Source organism: Girardinichthys multiradiatus, chromosome 23 (assembly GCF_021462225.1).
Source record: "Girardinichthys multiradiatus isolate DD_20200921_A chromosome 23, DD_fGirMul_XY1, whole genome shotgun sequence".
NCBI lineage: Eukaryota > Metazoa > Chordata > Actinopteri > Cyprinodontiformes > Goodeidae > Girardinichthys > Girardinichthys multiradiatus.
This window is the reverse complement of record NC_061815.1, coordinates 46,235,780-46,256,645: the sequence shown is the minus strand read 5'-3', so window position 1 is coordinate 46,256,645 and position 20,866 is coordinate 46,235,780. Positions and strand designations below refer to the sequence as shown.

At 39.8% G+C, this 20,866-nt stretch overlaps 1 long non-coding RNA gene across 1 annotated transcript; it reads left to right on the top strand.

Annotated features, from left to right (window-relative positions):
* Positions 1–1,046: 1,046 nt before the first annotated feature.
* LOC124860996 lies at positions 1,047–2,874 on the top strand. Its single transcript, XR_007036536.1, has 6 exons — positions 1,047–1,275; positions 1,370–1,458; positions 1,538–1,643; positions 1,746–1,851; positions 2,335–2,396; positions 2,603–2,874. It is a non-coding gene; the product is annotated as an uncharacterized LOC124860996 (long non-coding RNA).
* The last annotated feature ends 17,992 nt before the right edge of the window (positions 2,875–20,866 follow it).

The window sequence follows — 20,866 nt, the reverse complement described above, 5'->3', positions numbered from 1 at the left end:
TTCACCTAAATCTTATGACAGCATATCTTCTACTAAGGTTCTCATCTGATTCTTGTTTTTTTCTACAACACCAAAGTAACTGCCGTAGATAAAGCAAGGAGTATATGCATGCAAATGCATGAGTTATGGCTTTCTTCATAGCTGCAGAATTTCTGCACAACATAAATTTTCCACGGTACCATTTTGTCCAATATGCAGAGAACATCTTTGAAGGTAGAAGGGCTCAGCTGCTTGAATATGGAACTGCGGCTAAGTGTATATTTTATGATTCACTAGAACCAATTTTTACAAAGATTTATGAAAAAGAGATAAAGGCTCTTAATGATCTCAATTAAGATGACATAGATTTAAACCACTCTCTCAATAGGGGTGAAGGTTAGCTGAGGATGCCTGAAATTAAGCAGCAGGATGAAAAAACTTGAAATGGAAATGAAATAACTTTTAAAAAGCAACAATATTTTAAATCATTAAGTTTCTAAAATGGAACCAAAACACCGAAGGGAGGAATTTGTCAGCGCCTGGTTTAAGGCACCAGTGTTTTACTAGAGATACTTACTGCAATATTCAACTTGTGGGACTTCAAGTAGGCAATGAATGACACTGAAACTTCGGAGGTCAAACAGAAGAATAGCCAATGACATTGCCTCACTTGTACTGGGAGGAGTTACAATCACATGAATGGATAGTTTCTTTTTTCTTCTTTTTGACTAGATGAAAGATATAATCTAGGGGAAATTATTGGGCAATCTATCACTCCAAATTTAGATATTTGAAAAAATTGGAATATTTATTGTACATTTAGGCCGAAACCCATTCACTCTTTTCTCCTAATGCTTAGCCCTAACCCAACATTTCAAATGGAAAGACTATTAAAGCTATTTATGTGGAGTGGGAGGAGAGCAAAGAAACACAATTTACCGGCTCTTGGTTACATTTTAACTTCAGTCAATGGAGCATTTCAGTCAAAGGATGCATTATTGCACAATTTTCTTTTTTTCAGTCCCGAGGATCAAAGAGCAAAGAGAAAGATTCCTTTAGTCAGATGTTGTTCTGACAGCTTTAACAAATGCTTTGTAAGGTCAGAATCCATAGTTCTACTTTATTTAGAATAATGTTAAAAAGAAAGACATTTTTCTCGTCTTCAATTACTTCTGCATCTTCTGTGTCTATGGATGAAGAGAGCTACTCTGACCTGATGCAAAAATAGGTGCAAAATATCTCATCTGTGAAGTAATTCTGGGAATTAATAATCATCACAACCACTGGACATTAGTGGTAAGAATTTGTTTTTATATTTTAAAAATATCTTATATAATAGTTATGTCATAAGCAAAAACCACATGAAGACTGTTGATTGCACACTTATTAGGTGATCTACCCACAAGCCAAAAGATCTTTGGTCTTGGATCCACTGGGGGAGTCAAAGCAAGACATCCAGAAATGTTTGCAAAGCTCAAGGTATGGGTAGATATTAAACGTTAACTTAAGCATTAAATTCAGATGACGGTTCTTCTTATTAATATACCTATATTAACAGGGCATTTATGAGGAAGAAGGGATGCAGTGTGTCAAGGTGGACATGTGATACTGTCAAACATCCCAAACAACAGGACAATACATCATGTGGAGTATTTGCATTGAAGGTCCATACAAATTTTTACACAATGTATGATTATGATGTATATTTTGAAACATTTAAACTCTGTTATTAATTTAAAGCCATTAAATAAAGCTTTATATGTCAGTTTGCAGAAAGACTCCTTGCAAAAGAGGCTGTGGATTTCCCTGTTTCCACAGAGGCGGTTAACAGCCTCAGGTTTGACATTGCTGTGAGACTTCTCCTTAACAGTGGTGAGAAATCTAGTATTGTTCTACCAAAATGTTCTCATTTTAAAGTTTGCATTAATTGTTATCACAATTACAATTGTTTGCAGTTGTTGCTACAAAGATAGGAATACTTAGCCAAAAATAACTACATTGACAATAGGGTCTGCAATAACATTTGTTTAAGAATATTTTTCCTCTTTGTCCACAAATAAATAAATACAACCATTATATTTTCTGTTGTTATTAAACTTCCTAATGCTACTTTTATCAAATTATGTCCAAATGTGGTACATTCTCATAGACAGCTCCTGAATAAATTGTGTTTGTGCTTACCACATCCTGTTTAATAGTTTCCAGATAGTAACCAGATCTGCATCTTGAAGCAAGTCACTGAGCTCCACACACAAACAAACTTTGAATCACAAACGATTTGCAGAGTGAATATGCAAAAACAAGAAAAACTGTATATATAGGTATATTTTTATACTTCACATTTATTCTTATCAGATGACTTAGAAGACTTGTACCACTTCTACGGAGAGATGGAAAAAGAGACGGACTTGAACTGGGTAACATTTTAGAATTATTCAAACATGTATTGTTAGGAGGTTAAATGGAGAGGACTTAAACTGCAATTTTAACTTGCTTAAGCAAGCTTTGATAGGATCCTGCCCTCCTGTGGACCGAAGTTGGAATAAGAAGGAATGAATGGATGTTATAATTGTAAACAGATATTTTTGCTGAAAATGCTTTATATTATTTGTCCTTTTTCTAGATCCAATGTGAGATGTGTCTGAGGTGGTTTCATCAGGCATGTGTGGAAAGCCCACCAACAGAAAACACATTTAAGTGCTTTGCATGTTCTTTTTAGGTTTGTGTGTCTGCTGTGGTGTGCAGATTTTGTTCCTATGTTATAGAGGGGGAACTGATTATTTCAGCTGTCTGAAATATTCTGTCCCGCCCTATAACTCTGGCATATAAAGAGCAAATGTTTCCAAATTCACAGGAATAGTTGTCCATGAGGAGAGGAATAAACACAATGAAGGACTTGTTGAAAAAAGAATTTGTTCCCATGTTATAGAGGGGGAATGGATTATTTCAGCTGTCTGAAATATTCTGTCCCGCCCTATAACTCTGGCATATAAAGAGCAAATGTTTCCAAATTCACAGGAATAGTTGTCCATGAGGAGAGGAATAAACACAATGAAGGACTTGTTGAAAAAAGAATTTGTTCCCATGTTATAGAGGGGGAACGGATTATTTCAGCTGTCTGAAATATTCTGTTCCCCCCTGTAACTCTGGCAAATAAAGAGCAAATATTTCCAAATTCACAGGAATAGTTGTCCATGAGGAGAGGAATAAACACAATGAAGGACTTGTTGAAAAAAGAATTTGTTCCCATGTTATAGAGGGGGAACGGATTATTTCAGCTGTCTCAAATATTCTGTTCCCCCCTGTAGCTCTGGCAAATAAAGAGTAAATGTGTCCACATTCACAAGAATAGTTGTGTATGATGTGAGGAATGACCCACCCAAAATATACGGTGATTGGTTAATCTCTGTCCCATGGGGTAAAAAAACATTACGAGGTGTGAGTCAAACTGGAATACTGTATTCTTCTATGATGTTCCTATAAATATTTTCCCCTCTTTTTAAAAGAGAGGAAATATGTTCTCATACATGACATGGACAGTATGTTTAATATAGGAATATGTAAAGTACTTAAATAATACTAGAGCGGATTATTTTAAACAAAACAACATCAGACAGTACCATTATCAAAGCAGTAAAATGTCTTTTATAAATCCAGTACTTTGTCATATTTTACATTAGAACGCGATTTACCAGAAAAATAAGCTACACTCTCATCTATTCAGGAAGTCAACAGAGTGAGCATCCATTGTTTTATGTCAGTAATAAAAAAGTAGAAATAAACACGACGTGTTGGAAAACAGTGTTTGATGGCTGACTGATGTCCGTCAGGTTAAAGTGAACATGACACAAGTTGGAAAAGACAAACAACACGAAACTGTGCAAAAAACACCTCCAGGTTCATTTTGTATTTATGTATTTTTTCTAGGAGCTGTTGATTAAAAATGAAGTAACAACATTGACATAAATACGTTTCGTCGTTTTACCGATAAATCGATCAGAAAAGCTGTGAAGACGGTCGGATCAGCCTCTCTGGCTGCAGTGCGCGCTCCCGACACAGGTGGAACCGAATATTTCAAGGGAACAAAATTTCAGTACGGTCCGAGTACCGGGAAGAGGCAAGAACGGGTCTGCTATGAAGCCGTCTTCCAGAACCAGTTACGGCTGCAAAAGTTCCTGAGCAAACAAAGATCAGATCCGCTACCAATAGACAGTCTAAAACATAAATATAGCTTTTTTCCCCTCATTTCAGATAATTTCTCAACTGTTCTGCTATGATGGAGCCTCAACGCTCTTTGCTTCTCTCCCCTCGGAGCTCGAGGTTTTTGTGAACGGCCAGCCTTTAAAACGAGCACCGCTACGTTTTAATGTCTGTCTGCTCGCTGCTAAATACCCCAGTTAAAATCACAGGGAGAGAAACTAGTTGTGTTTCATGTTATTTTGTTGAATTACAACAACACAGTACAGCTAGAAAACACCGCTTACGACCAGAGATTTCACATACACTACACGAGAGCGCATGCGCGCTTACCTCCAAAACAGAGCGGTTGCCAAGGAGATCAGTGCGTTCGATTTAACGGACTGGGAGATTTTACACAGGTGGTGCACAGACAAAAACCCGCCGCTTGCATTAGGACCGGATGAACAATAAATCACTTACCATCTACAGAAAACAACCGAACTGTCAAATTTTTTATTTAAATGAAATCAAAACTTGACCATAATGCAGAGAACAATAACTTTTTTGTTCAAAAGAAAAGACGGAAACTGAAGATGAAAAGTTATGAATCAGAAAATGGTTTATCATTTCATACATGGCAGTTCTTTAACAATTGAAATTATATATACAGTACGGCCCAAAAGTTTGGACACACCTTCTCATTCAAAGAGTTTTCTTTATTTTCATGACTATGAATATTGTAGCTTCACACTGAAGGCATCAAAACTATGAATTAACACATGTGGAATTATATACTGAACAAAAAAGTGTGAAACACTTGAAAATATGTCTTATATTCTAGGTTCTTCAAAGTAGCCACCTTTTGCTTTGATTATTGCTCTGCACACTCTTGGCATTCTGTTGATGACCTTCAAGAGGTAGTCACCTGAAATGGTTTTCACTTCACAGCTGTGCCCTGTCAGGTTTAATAAGTGGGATTTCAAGCCTTATAAGATACAGTACACAGCTGATAGTCCTACTAAATAGACTGTTAGAATTTGTATTATGGTAAGAAAAAAAGCAGCTAAGTAAAGAAAAACAAGTAGCCATCATTACTTTAAGAAATGAAGGTCAGTCAGTCCAAACAATTGGGAAAACTTTGAAAGTGTCCCCAAGTACCGTCGCAAAAACCATCAAGCGCTACAAAGAAACTGGCTCACATGAGGACCGCCCCAGGAAAGGAAGACCAAGAGTCACCTCTGCTGCGGACGATAAGTTCATCCGAGTCACCAGCCTCAGAAATCACAGGTTAACAGCAGCTCAGATTAGAGAACAGGTCAATGCCACACAGAGTTCTAGCAGCAGACATCTCTAGAACAACTGTTAAGAGGAGACTGTGTGAATCAGGCCTTCATGGTAAAATAGCTGCTAGGAAACCACTGATGAGGACAGGCAACAAGCAGAAGAGACTTGTTTGGGCTAAAGAACACAAGGAATGGACATTAGACCAGTGGAAATCTGTGCTTTGGTCTGATGAGTCCAAGTTTGAAATCTTTGGTTCCAACCACCGTGTCTTTGTGCGGCGCAGAAGAGATGAACAGATGGACTCTACATGCCTGGTTCCCACCGTGAAGCATGGAGGAGGAGGTGTGATGGTGTGGGGGTGCTTTGCTGGTGACACTGTTGGGGATTTATTCAAAATTGAAGGCATACTGAACCAGCATGGCTACCACAGCATCTTGCAGCGGCATGCTATTCCATCTGGTTTGCGTTTAGTTGGACCATCATTTATTTTTCAACAGGACAATGACCCCAAACACACCTCCAGGCTGTGTAAGGACTATTTGACCAAGAAGGAGAGTGATGGGGTGCTGCGCCAGATGACCTGGCCTCCACAGTCACCGGACCTGAACCCAATCGAGATGGTTTGGGGTGAGCTGGACCACAGAGTGAAGGCAAAAGGGCCAACAAGTGCTAAGCATCTCTGGGAACTCCTTCAAGACTGTTGGAAAACCATTTCAGGTGACTACCTCTTGAAGCTCATCAACAGAATGCCAAGAGTGTGCGGAGCAGTAATCAAAGCAAAAGGTGGCTACTTTGAAGAACCTAGAATATAAGACATATTTTCAGTTGTTTCACACTTTTTTGTTCAGTATATAATTCCACATGTTAATTCATAGTTTTGATGCCTTCAGTGTGAAGCTACAATATTCATTGTCATGAAAATTAACAAAACTAAGTACCGGCAAGAATTTAAAACTACATTCACCCCTGCTTACAGGGGTTGGACAATGAACCTGAAACACCTGTCAATTTAGTGTGGGAGGTTTCATTGCTAAATTGGACCAGCCTGGTAGCCAGTCTTCATTGATTGCACATTGCACCAGTAAGAGCAGAGTATGAAGGTTCAATTAGCAGGGTAAGAGCACAGTTTTGCTCAAAGTATTGAAATGCACACAACATTATGGGTGACATACCAGAGTTCAAAAGAGGACAAATTGTTGGTGCACGTCTTGCTGGCGCATCTATGACCAAGACAGCAAGTCTTTGTGATGTATCAAGAGCCACGGTATCCAGAGTAATGTCAGCATACCACCAAGAAGGACGAACCACATCCAACAGGATTAACTGTGGACGCAAGAGGAAGCTGTCTGAAAGGGATGTTCGGGTTCTAACCCGGATTGTATCCAAAAAATATAAAACCACAGCTGCCCAAATTACGGCAGAATTAAATGTGCACCTCAACTCTCCTGTTTCCACCAGAACTGTCCGTCGGGAGCTCCACAGGGTCAATATACACGGCCGGGCTGCTATAGCCAAACCTTTGGTCACTCATGCCAATGCCAAACGTCGGTTTCAATGGTGCAAGGAGTGCAAATCTTGGGCTGTGGACAATGTGAAACATGTATTGTCCTCTGATGAGTCCACTTTTACTATTTTCCTTTCATCCAGGAGAGGTACAGTGTGGAGAAGCCCCAAAGAAGCGTACCACCCAGACTGTTGCATGCCCAGAGTGAAGCATGGAGGTGGATCAGTGATGGTTTGGGCTGCCATATTTTCAATTTGTACTTTGTAAGCACATCAATTAAACTAGTCCTCTCCTTCCAAGCTCTACTGAGTCTGTATTGAAATGCTTTACATCAGACATGACTGCCAGTGAAACCAGAGTAGTGTACAAAATTTATTTACATCTTTCGCCCTTTAAACCTCTTTATGTGAAGAGCTATTTATTTAATGAGTAATCAGTTTAGGGAATTCATTGTTCATTGTTACCTGCTCAATTTCAAAACGTATTGTCTTTAAAGCACAATGTGCACACAATACAATAGAGCTGTGTGGTGACAGCCACGTTCTCTTCCCCTAAACCTCCAAAATAAAATTATTCTAGGAGCCTCATTAAACCAACAGCCGACCCTGCTAATATAATTCAGCACTTAATGCTTAAATATTATTTTAAATATGCAAAAGTATGTCTGAGATTAGCAATGTGAACACATACAAAAATAAGTAAAATACATATAACACAGAGCAAATCTACATCAATAGCCCAATGCTGCAGAATATTACTATTACACAAGTAGTGCTCTTTTTCCTAACTAGTTTCACTAACCCACTTGTGGCTTGAAAGATATGCATCATGTGTAGTATAATTTTATTCTCAGAACTTGGAATTTGTTATCTTATGCAGTTATCTCCCAGAGGACCTCCAAAGTTCCTCCATCTAGCACTGCTATACATAAGTGCATCAAATGTGGTGTATAATGGGTGAGCAATTGTTTTCGATTCAAACAGAGAACTCATAAAACAGTTCAGCTCAGTTTTTGTGTGGTAAGGTAAAGACATAATGCTGTTGATTAGGTTTTTTCTCACTCTGCTCATGACAGTTTTATATCCGACTGAGAATAATATCTTCATAAAACCTAAAGAAAATGGATGGAAAGTTCTTTAAATGCCAATACATATTCTCAGGAGAATAAAAATCTTTCAATAAAACAGCTTATTTAAATGTGCTCCACACAAGTTTCTGAAAAGTGCCAAGTCAGCCACAGTGAGCAAAAGTCAAACAAGGGTCCCACTGAAAAACAAAAACACAACCAATAATGACAATATGGCCAAAGGATAAGTTTAGACTTGGCATTGTGTTAGCCACAAGCTAAACATATGTTGAAAAATCTCAGTCTTTCTATTCTAAAATTCTAAAACTCCAACATGACAGTGTGAACAGCTGAAATATGAAGTTCTGGATATACCACTGCCAATGAGCACCTCAAGTAGTTGCAAAGTGGTTGGAAAAAGAGGGTAGCTATGGTAACCAGGTTGAAGTGTCCTAGATGCTATCTCCCTTATTGGTCTTGTGCTGAAACCAGCAGCTCCATCAACTCATCTAGGCAACCACCAACAAACTAAAATACACCACCCTACTGTCAGATCAACCTGCTTCTGATTACTTTGATGGCTTCCTATTTTGTGTCTGTTGAGTGTGAGCAACTTACAGGATGTCTCTTCGAGGTCAGGTCAAAACCAGAAAGTGGAGCAGGATTATCATGTGTTTCTTGGAATGTCAATCTGCTCTCTAGGACAAGCAATTTCTGTCAGCATCACGATTTCAGTGGCCCAAGTGGTTCTATTCACCTCACACTTTGAAGCACACAGGTGCACATATGCAGTTAAGTGTGCTTTCATGCATTCTTTGGATGAACAGACAACAGGAATGGAGGAATGAGATAATTCCTTTGTTTACAACCCTGGAACAAGTGTGTATTTGTCTTTCTCACGCTGTCTTTCATTAGATGTGTGTCAGAGTGGGCATAGTACCTGTTTATTCCTTCTGCAGAAGTGTGTGTCATATCCAATTGAGAGTGACAGATCAGTGGCTTCTCTACTTGACAAGAAAGCCGAGGCAAATGTAGATGCATTATTCATGAGCATCAAGGATGTGTTGATGCCACACTTCTTTGGCACAGCACAGATAGTACAGCAGCTTCATAATGGCCATGCAGATGAAGCACACTGGTGCATCATCAAAAGCAGTCTTACAGCAGCACCTAGTGCTCACTCTATGAATACTTAGTGGTCTGAAGGCATTCAAACAACTCAACTTTGAATAGATGTTATGGCACAAGAATGTTTCTGTTGCTCTGATTGCTGTAATACACAAATATTGTTTGTTTAATACATAATATTTCACAATTAGCAAAGGCTTACCAACTAATTAAAATCCACACTCATCAATTGTTGAGCAGATTATTACATTTGTTGATAAACCTATGTGTAGAATGTATCTTAAAAGCTTTGTTTACTTGCCTGCATTGCTGTAAAAAAGGGACTTGCCACTTTGAAGGTTTCATCTGTTTTTGCTATTTTGTCACATTTCAATGTTTCAGATCACCAAACACATTTTAATATCAAAGATAGTTTCAGAAATAGAATCAGCTTTAATTGCCAAGATTGTGTGCACAAGCAAGGAATTTTACTTCTGTTTCAAGCACTCACAGCATGCCGACATGAGTAAACAGTCACACATATGGAAACACCTTATCTTTCAATTGTTTGTCTTTATTTTTTTATGGCCTGTGGGAACTCCTTCAAGACTGTTGGGAAACCATTTCAGATGACTACCTCATGAAGCTCACTGAGAAAACAGAGTGTGGAAAGCAGTAATCAAAGCAAAGGGGCAGTATTTCAAAGTATCTACAATTTAATAGATGATTTAAATTATTTCACAAATTTTTGTTTGCTACATAATTCTATATTCTTTCGCTTCATAGTTTTTCTTCCTACAATGTAGGAAGTAAAAATAGAGAAAAGCTATTAAATGAAAAAGTCTATTAAATGACAAAGTAGCAGAGTAGATGACTACTCAGGCTGTAAGGTGTTAATTGTGTTCATCAGAGAAACAGTGTAGAGAAAAAAGCTGCTTCTGCGGTGGCTGGTTTTAGCAAACAGAGCTCTGTAGCTCCGACCTGAAGGTAAAAGGCTAAACAGTTTGTGTCCAGGATGTGTGGAATCTACAGAGATGTTAGCTGTCATTCTCCTGAACCTAGACTTGTACGGGTCCTGGATGGAGGGAAGGTTAGCCCTGATGACCCCCTCTGCAGACTTAATTGTTCAATTCAGTCTGGTCATGTCCTGTTTTGTGGATGTAAGGAATACAGTAAGGGAGTTGGTTATCCATTGACAGGTGTTGGCCAGCACTATGAGCTGGGTGAGCTTCTGGTGGAGGATGTCTGGGTTTATGGTGTTGAAGGCCAAGCTGAAGTCCACAAACAGGATCCTGGCACATGCATGTTCCTGGGTGTTCAAGGTGGAGCAGGATGAAGTGTTGTCTCACGTTGACTGCATAACCTGCCAACAGGTTTGCCTGGTAAACAAACTGCAGTTAGTCCAGCAGGGGGCAAGTGATGTCCTTCAGATGCTTTAACACCAGCCGCTCAAAGGATTCCATGACCACAGACATCAGGATGACAGATCTAACCTCTTGATGATGTGTTTCTTGGGGACTGGGATGATGGTGGAAGGTTTGAAACAGAAGGTAACTTCACAAAAGTCCAACTATTTGTCCAAGATCTGGGTGAAGATGGGGGCTAGTTGGTCAGTGCAGGTTCTCAGGCAAAGGGGGCTAACCCTAACCCTAACCATATGGTCCTGGAGCTTTGCTGGTTTTTTAACACTGAAAGAGCCTATAGCTTCCTCAGTGATCTTTAGTGCAGGCAGAGGGTCAGATTCAGGGGGTGGGGTTGTAGAGTTATTTGTGGGGGGTAGAGGTAGTCCTATTGTGTGGGAGTGGGGTGTGGGTGAATAGGTTGAAGGTGTAAATGGCTATTTTACAAACCTGTAAAAGGAGCTGTTGAGGTTGTCAACCAGGCTGGTGGTCATAACAGCATGGAGGGACAAGCTCCTGTAGTTAGTGATGTCATTCAGGCTCCTTCAAACTGCTGCTGGGTTGTTAGAGGTTGAGAAGTTGCTTTTTAGCTGCTTGCTATAGCTTCTCTTAGTTGCCCTGATCTCCATATGCCTCTTTTCCACTGGCTTGTTTTAGCTGACACAGTTCCCCTCCACTCAGTTTTGCTCTACTCAGTACGGTAATGTTGTGTTTCCACTTGCCCACTGACGGCTGAAGCTATGGCGGCTGAAGCTCCACCTCCAGCCGTCAGTGTAGTGCACTGTGCTCCTATTAACGTTACTGTGAGACATTGTCATATTAAAGTAATCTGTGTGAAATGATAAAAAAAAGGGAATAAAAACATAAATAAACGTAAAATTAATAATGCTGTATATGCATAAATGTCCCATATATGGTTTTTATGAATAAGATAATCCACTGGGATAATTATCTGGACCACAGCCCATCCAGAACTTGTGCAGGGTAGTTCTGTCTGTTCACACCACATGTAGTTCCGATGTGTGCTTGCTCAGGAGCACGGACCAAAAAATTGGGTACCGGTATGGAAAAATTGTAACGGAAACGTGCCTAGTGGAGTCCAGTAGGGCTGAATCAAGCCAATGTGGCCTTACTGCTGAGCTAAAAGCAATTAACACAAAACTCAGAGAAATCTCTCTTCCCAGCCTTCACGGGGGGGGAACTTTTATTTCTTACAACGCACAAAACATCTTCATCAAAAATTCCAGAAGTTCCCTGCTTTTAGTCCTTACAGGGCATTTTTATACAGATACAAAGCATTGGTGTGTATTTGGTCCTCTTTGACCAATTGAAATCGTCATACTCATTTACGTAAAACGTTTGGCATCCACAACATTGATTCTCGGTTGCAGTTCCGGGAATACAACTCCATCCAAACATCTGGAAAAGATCAGATTGGCCTACCTGATAGTTTACAATAACATTCTCATCATTTATCTGGACCGCTGAACATTAATGTCAAAGTGACCTGGCAGGAGTCAGGGTATCACAAGATGTCCTGGCTGAACTGCAATAACAAGCCTATCAGTCATTTCTCACGCCAAGAACTTATCCCTAATGTAATCTGTTTCCAGATGGCTTGGGTGCTACTCAGAGTGACCCTTCCCTTATTACCAAAACAATTCTTCACAAAATTCATCTTGCATACAATAATAACACTTTTAATCTTACAAACAAAGCTTTAAGCTTCCACATATCCCCCCTTTAATTAGGTTTGTAAGCTAATTAACAGCTGAGAGAGGTATTTTATTCATATTGTAAATATCCTGTGAGTATATGTGATGTTCATGAGTGAGTAAACGGAATAAAAAAATGTGAATGATTATGGAAGGTAGTGAAATTACATTATGTACAAAATTAAGCCACCCTAAAAGATTACTCTAATTTAGGTCTAAAATCGCAGGTTCAACTAATTAACTAAGATCCTATTTGGAGTTCCTATGCATGCATTATTTTAACTGTGTTAGACTATGGTAAACTAAATCTATTCACTAATTAGACCAAATCCAGCTACTCTGTTGCTCTTCCCAAAAGTCTCTTCAGGAACACATCTCATCAACTCACCCATGGACTAACATCCATGTCTGTCAACTTCACAAACTACGTGTTGATGAATCGGACCTTCAGGTCAGCTTAGGACCTACCAGTCGAAAAACCCACCCATCCAAAAACATCTGGAGGCCATAGAGAAATCTCATTCTCGCCCAGTCTGAACGAGAGATCCCTGTTTTGAATCTAACATATGTCATTACCACCTATTTAAAGGACCATTAATGCCAATCAGGTCCTGCTTTATCATTCCTATTACCAAAACCTTTATAACGGAGAACATTGGTCATGTCAAACCTCGGGAGCTGAATATCACAACTTGCAAGTACAAATGGATTAACATAATTCAGAACATTCCTACAGCAAATCTAACTACATAGAACATTGATATTATAACATAGGATGACATAGAATAACACATCCATTAAGTCCTTTGCTGCGTCCTCATGTGGACTCCGTACTCCGAGCAATTCCACATCTCCTAGGTCAGTCTTTTGCAATTTTATTGTTCTGCCATCACATTAGTCCTGATTCAGGGTCCCCAAGCGCTGTTCATATGTCTCTGAGTCCACGCACAACGTAAGAGGGGTCCCCGAACCACCAGAGTCTCTTTGGATGGCAGCTTCCCAATGTTTTCCTGGACATTGTTGTGGATTTTCTTATCAAAGTGGGAGAGAAATCAACTCATTAAACAAGAGAAAGACCGGACTTTATCTTATAAAAGTTTATTCAAAGGCATTCAGCATTTGAATGACTCTGTCACTGAGCTAGTCAGATAAGCAGAGCAACGAACAGAAATCACACACAAGTATTTATACCAAAAATGAGGGTGTTATCTCAACTTCAAAAAGTTTAGTTTTATGGCCCCTAGACCCTCCCCAGGTCAGAGGTAACAAAGTTATTTATGAGGGCCCCCATCTACCCTCCCTTGAGGCATACACAAGAGGGAGTGTTAACCATAAACCTCCTGATAATGAATTTAGAGTCCATCTGCTCTAAATAACAGAACACTAATAAAACACAGAGGTCAGAGGAGAGAGGTAGATGGAAGGTCACCTCTGAGTGATAAAACACAGAATCAAATGAGCGAGGTGAAGGGAAGATCAGAGCACTTTAAAATAATTTTCCATTACACTCCTTTCTTCTGATTACAAGAAAATCACATAACTAACAGAAAATTCTACAAAACCATCAACCAAGATTATAATCAAAGTGAAACCAAAAAAACATACAACAAATACATGTGTTATTTCCATGGTCTTTCGCTAAGATCTAATTTTGTCAAATTACTAGCAAACAAAACTAAAATAATAAGGATAACAACACTTTAAAATAATAAATCTCCAAATCTCTATTTATACCACTAGAATGCTGAACATCAGTATTAACTCCCCAAACAATTTAGAGTTATTACATCATTATAGCATCTTAAGCAACATAAAATCCATCGTTATCCATACCATCTGTTATCTCAAATGCACAATCACCATAGTCATTACAAACAGAAATTAAGTCTACATCCTTATCAACTTTTAACATGGAAACATTTATCAATCTCATTACCTTTCCTTTAACCATTGGAATAATGCAACATGAAAGAAACATCAAAATCAAAAATAAAAATAAAAGAATTACTCCAATCTTTATTAACCAGGATGTCCAACCACCAATAATAAACCAGGACCAAGGATTCCAAGAGGAACTCATATTTTCTTTCTGTTGGGTTGTCAGCAAATCTTCTAATTTATCATGGATACTTGTCATGTTATTAGACACATCTGGAATAAAAGAGCAACACTGTTCTCCAATTAAATGACAAACACCACCACTCTCAGCTAACAGGTAATCCAAAGCCATTCTATTTTGCAAGCTCATCATTCTAATAGCCTGCTGCTCCTTGGTCAGAACAGTGAAACCTTCCTCAGTTAAAGCAGTAAGATTTTCTAACTCAACTGACTACTCATTAATCCTATGGGCTCCATTAGCAGCACCATAACTAGGAATAGGTTTACCCAAAATCCCTTTCCAATATGGAATCCTAGCTCTCTTTTGCTGTTCGAGCATTGTCTTCCTCTCTAATAATGGGCTGATTGAAACATAAGTAGTGACCGTAGGTAATAAGTGAGCTAGAAAACATGCTCCAGACCAATTAGCAGGCAGATACAGATATGATCTTTTTCCACACATCCAAACCATGCTCTTAGCACACGAGTACCCATCTCTACTAGGTCTTACCATACAATTTACTTCCATTCGGTAAGGCTGTAAGATTAAGAGTTAACACAAAAGGCTCTGGAGCCGAAGATCCTGAAATGGTATAAGGATCAGTTCTGACAGGACTTGGTCCAGATGTATTTCTGTGGGTTAAGGCACATGAAACAGGTATAATAGTTTTGCAACCAAGGAAATAAGGTGTGTTTTCTTCCTGAGCAATACAAATATCTGGATCTTTAATCGGATTTCTATTACCCCGAAATCTATAAAGAGTTCCTGTAGAAAATCTACAAACATTTCTGCTTTCCCTTACAGTATAATTACTCACCCAAGGAAAAATGACCTCCACCAACCGGTTATCTGGAAAGAAAGTAGCTAGAGTATAAGCAGTATCAATAGGAACAGGTACCAAAATGGTTGATCATTAATAGCATGTGGAATCAAACAACAAACATAGCAACTATCATTTCTTATCTTTCTCACAGTTTGATGCATCAGTTGCTACCAGACATTATCAGCATGATCATGGTAGTCAGAAAAGTGATGAATCTCTCTTCAAATCAGCTGATGAGTATTATTGGCATAATTACTCAGATTAGCCACACATTTCTTTGCGGTACCTTTTCCCAAATAAACACAGGAGTAATAAAAATACTTGCAATACCAATCACCAGCATCAGAACAGACCATCTTCCATATAGCTGCATCATGACTTTGAAGTGGAATGCCCTTTCTTCTGATACTGGAAGCAAACAGATTTTTTCCAAAGAAAACAAATCATAAACAAAACTTTAAAAAAATAAAAAAGATCCTGCTGCCTATCCTGAGTGGCTTCTGCGCTTCAAGCTGCCCTGTTACCAAGCTGGTACAGGTGGGCGGTTGTTGGAAGCCCCTCTAGGCAGGAGGTTCAGAACCAGGATGCTGCTCAGGTGGTGTTCCAGTGAACACCTTGCAGTGTGTCACATGAAGCCAGGTGTCCCGTCCCTGGACCTTCACGGCAGTGTGAGTCACCAGCAGAATTTGAAACGGACCTCTCCACCATTTGTCTCTCCAGTGACGTCTCCTGGTATCTCTAATCAGCACCCACTGTCCTGGCTGGAACTGGTGCAGGGGTCTGCCAGCTACTGGGGATTAAGCAGCTTTCACCGTCTGATGGTGAAAGCTGTTTTACCCCCATATCCATGTTGGAATGTTCAAAATGAGCAGTTGTTAGTATGCTTAGGTTAGTACTCGGTCTTCCCCCTGTATTTGCAGGTCTCCCAAAAAGGATTTCAAAAGGACTCAAATTAGCTCTGGATCTAATTCTCATCCGCATATACATAAGAACAAGAGGGAGAGCTTTTGGCCAGGACAACCCATCACAGCATTTAGCCAATTTATTCTTTATTGTTCCATTTTCTCATTCTACTGCTCCACCTGATTGTGGGTGGTAAGCACAATGTGTCTTCAACTGAAAACCTAGAAGTTTACTAATTTCCTACAAAGCTTTGTTAACAAAATGTGTCCCGTTATCACTGGAAATCACCTCTGGGACCCCCAACGGGGAAGAATCTCTGTCAACAAAGACTTCGCAACAGCACTGCTGTCTGCGTGTTTCGTTGGAAATGCTTCAACATATTTAGAAAACATGTCCACGATCACCAAACAATATTTCTTCCCTTCAGCAGGTGTCAACTCAATAAAATCCCTCATCAAATGCTGAAATGGGAACTGTGGAGGCGGATGTGCTGCTTGTGATTGTGCAGGAACCCTGGAGGGGTTGTGAGAAGCACAGATCAAACATATTTTACAATAATGTTCAGCTACCACTGAAAACCCATTTGTATACCAATATTTTTTAACCATATCCAGCATTCCCCCTTTGGACACATGATCCAATCCATGCGTCCATTTAGCAAACCAGGGAAAAAAATGTTTAGGCAGGCATGGACTACCATCAGAGAAATGCCAGCCAGAACTGCTGTTAAAGATACAGCCATCTATTTGCCATTTTTCTTTTTCCTGTGGAGTAGCAAAAGATTGCATTTCAGGAACAGTGACAGCATGCAGATCAGTCAGAGAAAGAAAAGTTTCATCTGAGGGGAAAGGCTTCAAAGCCGCGCCCTTTGAGTCCGCTGCTGCGTTACCCCTAGAAACAGAATCAGGCTGTCCTGTGTGCGCAGCACACTTAACTACAGCCAAACGTGCAGGTAACAAAATAGCATCCAAAAGATCAGACACTTGTCTAGCATTCAAAATAGGTCTTCCATCTGATTTCAAAAAGGAGCGATGTTTCCACAATGCCCCAAAATCATGCACCACTCCAAAAGAATATCTTGAGTCTGTGTAAATAGTCACAGTCTTTCCCTGTGCCAATTTGCAAGCTTCAGTTAGAGCAATTAATCCAGCTGTTTGAGCAGAGTGGTGCGCTGGCAAAGGACCTGAGCGCAAAACAGCTGAGTCAGAGCACACTGCAAACCCTACTTGATTCAGACCCATAGCAGAACGGGAGGAAGACCCATCTACATACAAAGCAAGATTAGGGTTAGTCAAAGGGGTGTCTTGCAAGTCAGGACGAGGGGTACAAGACAGCTGCGCAGTCATGACTTTCACCATCCTCCTCAGTAGGCAGAAGTGTGGCTGGGTTTAAAGTGTTACAATGTTTAATTGTAATGTTAGGCATGTCCAATAATATTGAGGAATACCTAAGCCACCTTGCTGCTGATAGATGAGACGTCTTTTGTTCCAGGAGGATGATGGAAACAGAATGTGGAACAAAAACTGTCAGTGGATTATATCCAACAATGTCACATGACGATAACACTGCTTTCTCAGCTGCAGCAATAGCTCGCAAACAATCAGGTAAGCCGGCTACAACTGTATCAAGCTTACTGGAATTATAAGCCACAGGTCCCAATTTATCACCATGGGATTGCAACAACACAGATGACATGAAACCAGATTTTTCATCCACCATTTGAATAAATTGCTTGTTAGAGTTTGGTAAAGCTAATGCAGGTGCAGAAGACAGGGCTGTTTTTAAATCAATGAAAGCCAGTTCTGCCTCATCTGTCCATTTAATTTTGTCTGCAGCTGCCAAGTTCCGCCCATATATTAAACCGGCCAAAGGCGCTTCCAGCTCAGAGTAATTCAGAATGTGAGCTCTGCAATAACCTGTCATACCCAAAAAATGACATCATTTCTTTCTTTGTGACAGGTTTTGTGATTTTCAGAACTGCTTCAATGCGCTGAGAGGACAGTTTTCTGCTTTTATGTGAGAGAACATGACCAAGAAATGTTACTTCTTCCTGCACAAACTGCCTTTTAGATTTTGAACATTTGTGACCCTTTTCATGAAGATGTTGAAGCAGTTTTAAGGTATCTTTCCTACACTGATCCGCTGAACCTACTGACAATAATAAATCATCAACATACTGTGTAAGGACAGTTCCAGGAAACAGTCAGATCAGCCAAAGAGTCCTTCAGAGCTGCATTAAAAATAGTCGGAGTCTCAGTGTAGCCCTGACAAAGACGGGTAAAACAATATGGCTTCCCATCAAACTCAAAAGCAAACCAATACTGAGTGTCCTTGTGTACTGGGACAGAAAAAAATGCATTTGCCAGGTCTATCACTGAAAAATATTTAGCTTCTGGCAGAATTTGTGACATAATCGTAGAAGGGTTCGGAACTGATGGTGCGCGGGCCACAACAGACTGGTTGACAGCCTGAAGGTCCATGACAAATCTCCACTTATCAGGTACACCAGGGGGCCTAATTTTGTTTTACAGGAAACAATGGTGTTCTCACAGGTGAATTTGGACAGGGTACAATTACCCCAGCTTTAAGGAGGGAATTAAAAACAGGACAAATCCCCTCCAGAGCTTCCTTTTTCAATAAGTATTGTTTCTGACATAGGCTGTAGTTTGATTTAGGAGTAATAACAATTGGCTCACAATCTGTAATAAGACCAACATCATATTTGTGAGCAGCCCACAATGAATCAGGCAGCTTTGCAAGATCTGCATCTGCAGAAGAAGCTGTAGCTAAAAACAGATGTGAATGAGAAAACAGTTGCACTGTACGATTACAGGCAACAGTGGGACAATGTCTTTTAAAGCATTTTTAGAAGGAGACACAAACACATATGGGACATCTGTCTCCCTCCAATCTGTGGCAAGGAGACAACGGCTAACAAAAAACCCCACATCCTTCCATTCCATATTTTCAGACTTGGCCAACGATACATGCGGCGCCGAACCCGAAACTTGACCGAAATGCAACTGTTCAGAAGTCAAAGTCACAAATAAAGCTGCTGTGTGATCATTCCAGTACATGTCGGAGAGCTGCACTATCTCATTTGTAATTTTGCATCCAACTGTCCTCATAATCAAAATCAGGTCCTTCATATACTGTATGTCCCCCAAGAAAAATGCACAATGACACAAAGCTCAATTCATTTCATGCTGTTCTCTTGAAAATGGCATTGAATCCCTTGTACTCCAATACTCTGTGTAACCAGAAAAGTAACCAGATCTCAATCCGATAGAGCCTCTTTGGGATGTGGTGGAACAGCAGATTCACATCATGAATGTGCAGCAAACAAATCTGCAGCAACTGCATGATGCTATCATGTCTGAGTTGACCAGAATTTCTGAGGAAGTATTGTTGAAGTATTAAGGCAGTTCTGAAGGCAAGGGGGGGGGGTCTAACCTGGAGCAATGTGTACCCAATAAAATGACCAGTGGAAGTATATCTGATAACCTGACCGAGGATATGAACATTCACACAGAGTGCACCTTATGTGTGCACAAGCTATGTAGGTTCATTATGCACTGTGTATTAATAAAGATTTTAGTTTTTGAAGGATATTCCACCCTTTCATATACTGACCATAGGTGAGGTGAAACAGAAAAAAAAACAGCATAGGGGATTTCATAGACAGTCATGGAATGGGGATGCTGCTTAAAATGCCAAGATGGGGCAGTGCAATGTTCACTGAGATATGAACAATCAGAACAATCCAACCCTATAGACAGGTTCAAATTCAGCTATATACACTTCAGTTCGACGCCAGTTTAAATACAATGCAGTGAAGTCCAGGTCACAATCCCAACTGGGGAAAATGTATCTCAGCAGAAATGTATCTGGAGCGAGCCTTGCTCCTAGTAAGCATTTGACAACAGGAGGAGACCTTCTTTAGCAGAACTCTGCACAGTGTTAGCAACCATCATCCTCGACCAAGTGGGTGTTTCAAAGAACTGAGCAGACACAAAAAGACTGGTCCTGAAGTACTTTCTGTGTTAAAGAAAAAGTACACAGTTAATGACAGCAGTAGACTTTTGACTTCATACAGGAGGGAAACACCTAAGCAGATAAACTCTGAACCATGTCAGGTGGTACAATAGGATGAAAACTGTACATATTAGTGGCAGCAGTAGTTTGTTTAAAGGAAGAGCAGTAGAATAAAATATGAAAGTGAGGAAAAGTGGTCAGTATGTCCCACATCAGTCTAAGCCTACAGGTCCTTCTCAAAATATTAGCATATTGTGATAAAGTTCATTATTTTCCATAATGTCATGATGAAAATTTAACATTCATATATTTTAGATTCATTGCACACTAACTGAAATATTTCAGGTCTTTTATTGTCTTATTACGGATGATTTTGGCATACAGCTCATGAAAACCCAAAATTCCTATCTCACAAAATTAGCATATCATTAAAAGGGTCTCTAAACGAGCTATGAACCTAATCATCTGAATCAACGAGTTAACTCTAAACACCTGCAAAAGATTCCTGAGGCCTTTAAAACTCCCAGCCTGGTTCATCACTCAAAACCCCAATCATGGGTAAGTCTGCCGACCTGACTGCTGTCTAGAAGGCCACTATTGACACACTCAAGCAAGAGGGTAAGACACAGAAAGAAATTTCTGAACGAATAGGCTGTTCCCAGAGTGCTGTATCAAGGCACCTCAGTGGGAAGTCTGTGGGAAGGAAAAAGTGTGGCAGAAAACGCTGCACAACGAGAAGAGGTGACCGGACCCTGAGGAAGATTGTGGAGAAG